Below are 11,087 nucleotides of genomic sequence, written 5' to 3'. Positions count from 1 at the left end.
TTTCCCCCTAGTATCTTCATCCTACTGAGTTTTGCATGGGTCTCTATATTCTTTTCCACTAGTCAGGTACACCTGTCTATTCTCAGCTGGTGTTCTGCACACACTTCTGTGTCTGATGTATTCCTGATGTATCTGTGGAAAGAGATGTACTCCATGTCCACTTACTCCTCTGCCATCTAAGAAGTTTCTTAAGTATAAAATTCCCTCTGCCCATTTGAGCCATTATCCCCTCCCATCTAGTGGGAACTATACATTTGTATTATGCATTATGCAGATCCCCATGGATACACAGGAATGTCTACTTAAAGAAAAAAGTCAAAAGAAAGAAAGAGAGAAATGGAAAGGCAATTTCCTCTTGGCACCAACAAGGTAACTCCTTAATAGATAGCATTCATTTCTCAATCTTATAAGGAGTCAAAATGATTTGCTACTCACCCTGTTGGTCTATGTAAACTGTCAATATGTTACTTTGATGTATAACCTGTCTACCGAAGGCAAATGCACAACCTAAAAGTTGTGTGTTCAGTTTTACTTGAGGATGTCTCTGAGGACTACATCCCAGGAGACAACCTCTCTGATGGCTCTGAGGAATGGCTCTGAAGACCAACTCCTCTCAGGAGATGCCAGGATATATAGGAGTATTTTTGCTGGGGGAAAAACAAAGCAGAAGTACATGTAGCAGATCATCAAAAGATTACTGCTAACCACACAAAAAACAGATATCTCAGGTTAATTATTTCATCATTTTTCTATATATGGGAAGATGCAAGGATCTGGGTTCCTTGAAGTTATTCCTTAGATATGCATCCTAACAGTATTCAAATTAGAGAATGCTTTCTGCTTATCTCTATCTTGATTTCCCTGTCAGTAGACAACTACTGTGGTTGATGGCTTGATCCTTATAGAATTAGGTTATTGGGCAACATTCTTTGTTTCTGGAATGGTAGGTGACATTCCTTGTCCACAAACCCTTTGTCTTAAAAACTAATATAATTGTGCTTTGACCTCTAACAGGCAGAACAGTCCTCAGAACTTTCTGAAAGACTATCTCTAAGGGTTATAATCCTTAGGCTGGCTGGAATAAAAGTTTCCATTTTTCTCTTAGATTGACTTTTTTTTTAAATTAATTAATTAATTTTAATTGGAGGCTAATTACTTTACAGTATTGTAGTGGTTTTTGCCATACACTGACATGAATCAGCCATGGGTGTACATGTGTCCCCCACCCCAAACTCCCCTCCCACCTCCCTGCCCATTCCATCCCAATGGTTGTCCCATTGCACCGGTTTTGAGTGCCCTGTTTCATGCATCGAACTTGGACTGGCCATCTATTTCACATATGGTGTTCATTATTTTCTTTGTTGACAGGTCTATAATTAGAAAATGACACATATGAAAATGGGTATGGGTTTTTCATATGTGGGTTTCATATTTGGGTTCCTGGATCAAGTCCAGTGTAGGGGAGATAGAGGCTTTCCCCACACCAATAGCAAACAACTGTTCAAATAGCAGCTGGATATCCTCCAATTCAACTCAATTCTGAAACTATATACCTGGGGATAGCATCATATCCATCCCCATTGCCTTACCTGTAATTTTGACCAATGTGCTATATAAATCAGAGGCTCATTGGGTTTGATTGACTTGCTAGCACAGCTCACATACCTTACAGAAACACTCTACTTCCTAGAATATGGATTTATTATAAGGGGTATGGCTCAGGAACAGCCAAATGAAAGCAATATAGGGCAAAGCATGGGGAAAGGATGCAGACCTTCCATGCCCTCTCCAGGCATGCCACCCTCTCTGAACATCCATGTGTTGTTCACACACCCAGAAGCTTTGAACTCTATCCTTTTAGGTTTTTATGAAGGATTCCTTACATAGGTATGGTTGATTTAATCCTTGATCATTGGTGACTGATTCAAACCCTAGCCTCTCTCTCCTTTCTGGAGGTTGGAGGAGTGGGACTGAAAATTTCAACCCTCCAGTCCCTTGCTTGGCTCCATCAGCAAAGAATCCCCATCCTTAGGTGAGGTCCAAAAGTCACCTCATTGAAGTACCAAAGACACCTTTTTGACTCTCACCACTTAGGAAATTCTAAAGGGTTTTAGGAGCTCTGTGCAAAAATGGGGATATATATTTTTATTATAAATCACAAAACCACATATTTATAGCCAGATCATTTAGAGAGAACAGCTTAGTTTCATTCCAAAAAAGTGGTGTCAAACACTCTGAAAAAGGTTATTAGTAAGGCTATGGCAGAATATTTCTATGTCGTCACTTGCAGATCTTAAAAGAATAAAATTATTAAAAGCATGAAAACTGGGAGTCTTGGAAGACAATGAAGAAGTAGAAGTGTTACTTGAATACAGATATTTTTTAAGATACAAAGTCCTAAGAGTTTGGGCTCTAAATAGTTGCTCCAATTTGAGAATGGTGAAGTGGACAAAATATAACTATTTGCAGGTGTAGAAATATATAGTTACATAATAATATTCCTGGAAGACATATTTGAGACCAAATTCAAATTTCTAACTAATACTGTAATTCCCCTACATACAAACCGTCAAGTTGCAAATTTTCAAAGATGTGAATGTGCATTCCATCAACATCAGACTTGAGTGCCATTTCAGCTTGCCCTTCATCTCTTATTGCTGATGACCTGTCAGCTCTACCATTGCCTACATCCTCTCCCTCCCCCAGTCGGTAACTCTTCTTGCCTGTTCACTCAATGCCATCCGTTATACTGTATGCCGGCTATTGTACTGTATTACTGTACTTTTCAAGGTACTGTACTGAAAGATGAACATTTTTTCTTTATTTTTTCTTTTTGTTTTTATGCATTATTTGTGTGAAAAGTATTACAAACCTATTACACCATAGTACTATATAGCCAATTGTGATAGTTGGGTACCCAAGTTAACTTTGTTGTCCTTAAAAACAACCTGAACTTACAAATTCGCTCTTGGAACAGAATTTGTCTGTATGTATGGAACTTACTGTACAGGTTTTGCATTGCGAGTCTTTATAACATTTGGACATCTGGCTAGCTATGATGAAGGAACTCACCTCCATCACTGCATGGGACAACTTATTTTATTTGGGGGAAATTTGGTGATGAATAAATTAATTTTATAGTCTGGAAGAATATATATGAAACCCACAATATTGGTTATCTTTGGCAAGGGGTAAGGGCAAAAACTGAGTATGTTATATAAAAGAAACTTTTGTTTGCCTATAATGTTTAATCTTTTAAATCTACTGGTTTTATGTGTTAATGACCTAAAATAAAATGTTTCTTTGATTAAAATTATTTTCCAATTGTTTCCATTTATTTTCCATTTATATCTTAAAAAAACACAAAATAAGTAATATCTATCTAAAAATGATAGCTTTTAAAACAGATGAAAACAGTTATATCACCCCTTGGTAATATTTCCAGGAGAAATTTTTCTTTTTCATCTAGCTATTCTTCACATTCACTGAAACAGATTTTCGTTGAACAAGAATGAGACATTGTTTGGGGGAGATGGGCATAGAAACAAAAAGTTGTAATAAATATTCAAAACCTGTTACAGAAATCTGTCAAAAGATCAAGTCAAAGGCCTAGGCAATCACCTGCCTGGGAGAATTAAGAAAGGCTTCACCAGAAGGTGATCTTTGTAAAGTTGGCAAAGTGAGACAAGAGCTGTGGAAATAGTGGAGAAATATTACAGATTCAAAAGACGGTTCTAATACAATTATGTAAAGTTTAAAAATAAAATAAAATTAAAAAAAAAAAGAACTGAACGAATAAGATGTATTTAGGTGCAGTGCAGGTGTAATATGATTTTGGAAATACTTCTAATGAATATGCAGGAATAAAACCTTTCAGAAAGCAAAAAAAAAAAAAAAAAGACGGTTCTAAGAGTTGACAGAATTTTGTTTCTTAAACAAGACTAAAAAGAAGGGAAAGTTTTTAGTGATGAATGATACCAAGATAAATATCTTATGTGGAGCATCTTGGATAGAAATTTTTAATTAATTTCACTTTGAGAAGAAACATTTGCATGATACAAATCCAAAAGTTTTAAGAAGGAGCACAATAAAAGTCTCCCTTGGTTCTCATTCCCATAGAGAAAAAGATGTTTTTACATTTACTATTAAAAGCTTTATTGAAGTTAATGGATAAAGAAAAGAATAAATTACAGTTGGACAAATTTAACATATATAGGCACCTTTACAATCATCACCACAGACAAGATAAACATAAAACCAGCCCCTAAATTTTCCTTGGACCGCTTTATGTTCTCTGCCTGTTCACCTTCCCTGAACACCCCCAGCCTCTAGGAATATCTGCTTTCTGCAACTATGGATTGGCATTCATTTTAAATAATTTTGTGTAAATGAGATCATAGCCATGTATTCTTTTTTATCTGGTTTCTTTCACTCAGCGTGTTAGCTTTAAGACTTATCCATATTGTTGTATGCATTCATTCTTCATGCTTTCCTACTGCTGAAAGGCATTTTGTTGTGTGAATATGTCACAATTTCTTTATCTGCTCATCTTTTTATAGGCATTGGGTTGTTTAAAAGTTTGGATGTTATAGATTCTATAAACATCCCTGAACACGTTTTCACGTGGACATTTGCCTTCATTTCACCGTCGGCACAGTGGTAAAGAATCCGCCTGCCAATGCAGGGCATGCAGAAGAATAGATGCAATTTCCATCCCTGGGTCAGCAAGATCCCCTCAAGGAGGAAATGGAAACCCACTCCAGAATTCTTGCCTGGGGGATCCCATGGACAGAGGAGCCTGATGGGCTATAGTCCATAGGATTACAAAGAGTTGGACACAGGTGGGCGACTGAGTGTGCATACATGCTCATGAGTGAACATTTAGCAGTAGAATGATTGACTCTGATGGTAGATGTATGTATAATTTTTAAAGTGTCAAACTATTTTTCAAACTGATTGTACATCCCTGTGAGCTTTGTACAGAGTTTCAATTGTCTCACTTTTTTTTTTTTTGCCAACAGCTGATATATCCAATCTTTCAAGTTTTAGCTGGTTTAATAGGTATTCAGTAAGATCTCATTACAGTTTGAATTTGCATTTTCCTGGGTGATGATCAATATTGAATAACTCTCCATTTACTTGTGTGCCAGCTATATATCTTCCTTAGTGAAGTTTTTTGTTATGTCTTATGCCCATTTGCTGTTGAGTTGTGTATACTTATTATTAAGTTTTTGTATGTGCGTGTCTGTGTGTTTTAATTTAATTTTTATTTTTGTCTACATTGAATCTTTGGTGCAAGGGGGTTCTTTGTTGCTGTGCACAGACTTTCTCTAGTTGTGTTACTCTGTAGCTGTGGAACACAGTCTGTAGGGTGTGTGGACTTCAATAGTTGTGGCAAGGGGGCTCAGTAGTTGTGGTGCGTGTCTTACTTTTCCCACAGCATGTGGAATCTTAATTCTCAGACCAGGAATCTAATCTGAATCCCATGCACTGGCAGATGGATTCTCAACCACAGATCCACCAGGGAAGCCCTTTATTATTGAGTATTGAGAGTCTTCCTTCCATTTAAAAATAGTCTGGATATAAATACCTGATCAAATATATAATTCTAAAATATTTCCTTCAAACTTGGGGCTTTTTTTTAAAATTCTTTGCCTTTTGAAGAGCAGATATTCTCAGCTTTGATGAAGTGTTATTTAACAATTTTAATTAGATCTTGCTTTTGTGTCTTATATAGCATTGCCTGGGGCTTCCTTGGTGACTCAGTGGTGAAGAGTCTGCCCACAGTGCAGGCTGCACAGGACACATGTGTTCTGTCCTTGGGTCAGGAGGATCCCCTGGAGGAGGGCGTGGCGACCCACTCCAGTATTCTTGCCTGAAGAATCCAATGGACAGAGGAGCCTGGAAGGCTATAGTCCACAGGGTTACAAAAAGTTGGATACAACTGAGGTGACTGAGCACACACACATACATATCATTGTCTAACTAAAGATTTTCTCCTATTTTCTTTTAGAAGTTTTATAGTTTTTATTCTTGAATTTAGGTTTACTCTATACCATAAAATAATTGTTGTAAATCATGCAGAGAATGGATTGAAATTCACTTTTTATTTTTAAGATGGACTCCCAAATAAGTACAGCAATATTTACAGAAAAGACTATTCTTTCTCTACAGAACAACCTTTGCAACTTTGTTGAAAAACAACTGACCTCATTTGTATGGAAGTATTTCTGGACTCTCCATTCTGTTTCTGGATTCATTTGCTTCTCTTGATGCATTGTCTTATTCACTTAAACTTTATATAAGACTATATATATATATTTATATATATATATATATAATACTGCACTGTCTTATTACTTAAACTTTAAAATAACTCTTGAAATCAGATAATATCTGATAATATCTTCCAATGTTTTCCTTGTCAAATTTTTTTTGCCTATTGTAGATCCTTGGCATTTCTAAAGCATGTTGTGATTAAGTCTCCAACTTTTTACCAAACAAACAAACAAACGTCTGCTAGAATTCTGACTGGAATGGCATTGGACCTATAGATCCATTTGAGGAAAATGACAACTTAAAATCACTTAATTTCCCAAAAGATGAATGCATTGTCTCTCTTATCTCTCCATTTATTTGCATGTCCTTCAGTTTCTTTCTGTGATATTTTGTAGTTTTCAGTGTATAGGTCTTGCTTGTCTATTGTCAGGTTTATCACTAGGCATTGCATATTATTTTAATGTTTTATTTCTTGTAGTTATTAGTGAATGGGTTAGTCTGTATTATCTTGTTCTCTGTGACCAGTAGAAGTTCTATGGTCACTTATTTTTCCTCATCTTACTTAACCTCTTGGCAATATCTTACTTAGCTGATCACTTCTTAATTAAAAAAAAAATTATTTATTTGGCTTCACAGAAGTCTTAGTTGTGGCACACAGGATCTTTAGTTGCAACATGTGGGATGTAGTTCCCTGACCAGGGAATGAACCTGGTTTTCCTGCATTGGGAATGCAGAGTTTTAGCTCAAGGAAGTCCCAGTTCTTCATTGTTGAAATCATCTCTTGTCTCTATAGCACCATATTCTCCTGACTTTTCTTCTTATTCCTCCTTCTCAAACTCCCTTATCTCTTTATTTGACCTCAAAATATTAAAATGTCTCAGGTTTAGCTCTATTTCTTCCATTTTTCTATTCTACAGTTTCTCATTTTGTAATCTTCATTAGCATTAAATCCCATCTATTTGCTGACATCATGATTTTTCCAGTATTCATGTATGGATGTGAGAGTTGGACCATAAAGAAGGCTGAGCACTGAAGGGTTGATACTTTCAAGCTGCAGTGTTGGAGAAAACTCTTGAGAGTCCCTTCAACAGCAAGGAGATAAAACCAGTCAATCCTGAAGGAAATCAACCCTGAATGTTCACTGGAAAGTATTTTTGTTGAAGCTCCAATATTTTGGTCACCTGTTGTGAGAGCCAACTCATTGGAAAAGACCTTGATGCTGGGAAAGATTAAGGAGGAGAAGGGGACGATAGAGGACGAGATGGCTGGATGGCATCACTGACTCAATGGAGATGAGTTTGAGCAAGCTTTGGGAGTTGGTGATGGACAGGGAATCTTGGTGTGCTGCAGTCCATCAGGTTACAAAGAATCAGACATGACTGAGCAACTGAACCGAATTATGAAACCAGAATTTTCATAGTGGGCTGTGTATGACTTCTTAGATTATTTTTGTATATATTTGATCATTGCCTTGTTGATTTTGGTTCAAGGGGCTTTAGCTATTTTAGAATATCATTCTAACAAATCTTTGAAGCTTTAGATATATAACTGATATTAAAATTAATGTGTGACTTGAAGACCATTTTTCTCATCCAATCAGTGATTAAATAGTGCCAAACAGAGGCAGAAAACTGTAGTGCTATGGTAGAAGTTTTATTCAGGCTCATCAGTAGCCATTAATCAATACTTAAATAATCCTCTTAAGAGTACTACTGCTCAAAATAATATTTATTACTTTATTTTCAAGAGTTTTATATGATATTTTTCTTTGCTTGTGAAAGAGTATTCTTAAAATTTTTTCTGCACTGGAAAATAATTTTATTGAGATACTGCCAGTTGTACAATCTGTTCTGACATTGGGCCCCCTCTTCCTTTGTAATTCTGTCCTTCTTGAGTGGTCCCATGAATGTTTTCTTGTCCTCTACAACCTGGAAGCTGTGAAGGCCAAATTTGGAAGTGGGATCAATAGACTTGAAGTCATCTTCTCTAGGGCCCACCATTTGGTCTGCATCAGCAAAGACTTGCAGGTGAGCACTTGCTTTTTGGTTCCTATCATGCAGCCTTTGAGCATAACAAAGTCATTGGTCACTTCACCACAGTGGACAAAGCCACCCAGGGGGTTCTTGTCAAACAGATCATAATCAGTAGAGGTTGTTCTTGATCAGTATGCCCTCCTTTATGAAGTATCCTTGTTTCATATTGTAGATCTTCTTGTTGATCGTGGTGTGGTGATGGTAGCATTTCTGCCCAGCCAGAGCTATAGAGACGGTTACCCAGGCAAGATAATACAACTCAAAGAAGGTAACTTTGTGCAGTCTTTGGTGGGTCTTACAGGGTAGCTTATTGGTGTGCCAACAGCTGGTCACCTCTTGTAGCCTTTGCCTTTGGTCACCCCAATGACATCAATCATCTGATACTGCCAAACATTTGATTCTCATGGGCATAGCTCAGCTTTTGGCCATAGTGCCTCTGTTAACCTGGATGTCCCTGAGGTAGGCCTTCTGGGATGGAGGAAGCAGGCACATCTTGGTGTGGGTGATGATATGCATGACCTGGCAGTATTTCTTCATGTTGCTGAAGTCTTTCTCTAGCTGCTTCTTGCCATCTGCATCCTGCCTTTTCTTGTACTATTTGGTGAAGGCCTTCTTAGGTTTATGCCAGGTCCTACAGAAGGGCCCTTTACACTCATTGCTAATGTGCTCAATAAAGACGTTCTCAAAGGTCCAGAGGCCTCTAGGTGTTTCCACTGTGCACAATGCCCGAAGTCCCAATGGGCAGCATCTCCACTATGGGCCCAGACTCCACAACTTCCTTCTTGTTCACCTTGGACTCTGGCATATCGATCTGCCTCACGATGTGGGTCCTGCCAGCCTTGTAGCTAAGGAGGGCTGTGAGGTTCACAAGCTTGGAAGAGTCATCCTTGGGGAAGCTCTTCACCTTCCTGTGGTGCCAGCTGCTGCACTTCCACGGCAGGTAGCCCAGGGACTCATGCCTGGGAGTGGAGAACTTCCTGTGAGGCATCCTGCCATCAGATGCTGCCAGTAGAGCAACTTTATGTTACTTTGGATTGGTTTCCTCCCAGGGAACTCATATTGATACTCAATAATCTTCACTTTTCATCCAATATGGTCATTGTCCATTACTTTAACAATCAGTTCTCAAACTTATTAAAAATATCACACAAGTTTCCAGAATCTACCATTTTGGAAATGGAACTGTGAATCTGTCTTTGGTCATGCCATCATTCACATTTCCTGTATTGTTCCAAGAATAATGATAGTGGGCATGAAATAATGCCTTTAAATTCATTATTCTGAGAAGCAATTTGTCAAGAACAGAATGCATGGATTCATTCAAAGCAGATGGATAATTTCTTATGAGTTTTCAACTTACTTGAGCTAAAATCCCTTCTTTCTGATGTTTACTCTTTTCATTCCTGTTTAAAAAGAAAAAAAAAAAAAAAGCCAGGCTGAAGCAGGTCTTAAATCTTCAAAGTGAAAGTACTGGCATGGATGCTATACAGATCTTATTTTGAACTTTGCTTTAAATTAAATTTCAGGTTTCATTGAAGGCAGAGAATTTTAAGAAATCAGATACATTAAAGATAAGCATATTTCATATGTGAATTACCTGCAACTTTAAACATCACAGGACAGTTATGAAAGATATTGAGAGCAGTGAAATAGGATAAGCTGTTTGTTTTGATTAGTTGGGAAATCAGAGAAGAGGCATTAAGAACATAGTTAAGGGATTAACATTGATTCATTGATCCAGGATACATTGACTAAATTGGCAAGAGTAATTAAAATGAATTATCTAAATACAATTTTTTTCAAATTAAAATTTTTCTTTGAACTTTAGAAAATATTCTCATAAACAAGGATTTATACAATTTATGAGAAATTTGTGTTGACAAAGAAATCAAATATATGTGAACAAATCAGTTAGCAGTGAACATAACCCTCATCTCCTAACAAACAAAAGTCCACTGACTGTAGAACACACCAGATTTTCATTGACTAACACAAAAAGAGCAATTAAGAAAATGTTTTCTCTTAGATAATTAATTTTATACTTTTTATCCTTTTGACTATCCATTTGCTAAAAATATCCAATATGCTGAAACATTTCCTTCAGTTATTTAGGCACTAACATTCATAATAATTACTTCTTTCTTCAGTTATGAGCGATATTCATTAATTAAGAATAGAATGTGCACTAAAATTGGACATGTATAAACATGAATTCTGCAAAAGTAGACTCAACCATGGTAATGGAAGCAAGATTTCCTAATAAAAAGTCCTAAAAAATATTTTTGTTTGTTAAAATTTACTATGGATTATATTTTGAGAAGTGTTTTTCCCCTACGTCTGCTTTTCCGTTCATGCACAAGAAATTTATGCAAAGTCTAAAAATTATTACACCATTTATTTCTAAAACTTGTCATGCTTATCTCTAAGTGAATTTGGGAAGGCTCAAGATTAACATAAATAAAACTGATAAACAAATTATAGACTATAAAAATGTGGAGAGAGGGAGGCCAATATGCTAAAACCTGTAGCTTAAGATTCAAATAAGTTTCTTGTCTCCTAGAAGTCTTATGGAATGTCTGTCCAACTCAGAGTTAGTTCTCATACAATGAAAAAATATCAAACTTTTAAAATACTTGCATGTCTAGTGCAATACTATGCTTATGTCAACCAAATAAGGTAACTGTGTTAAGTATTTCCTGCTCAAATCCTTTTTGTAAAGATTCTGTTTAGGATAATTTACATTGATTGTATATACTAATTAAATTTATGAGATAA

General features: G+C 36.5%; 1 pseudogene; it reads right to left on the bottom strand.

The window, feature by feature from the left end:
• Positions 1 to 528: 528 nt before the first annotated feature.
• On the bottom strand, positions 529 to 9,300 carry LOC790354 (large ribosomal subunit protein uL3-like; annotated as a pseudogene).
• Between the last annotated feature and the right edge of the window lie 1,787 nt (positions 9,301 to 11,087).

This window comes from Bos taurus, chromosome 19, assembly GCF_002263795.3.
Source record: "Bos taurus isolate L1 Dominette 01449 registration number 42190680 breed Hereford chromosome 19, ARS-UCD2.0, whole genome shotgun sequence".
In the NCBI taxonomy this organism is placed as follows: Eukaryota; Metazoa; Chordata; class Mammalia; order Artiodactyla; family Bovidae; genus Bos; species Bos taurus.
Note: the sequence above shows the minus strand (reverse complement) of the source record. Positions and strands in the feature narration are given on the sequence as shown.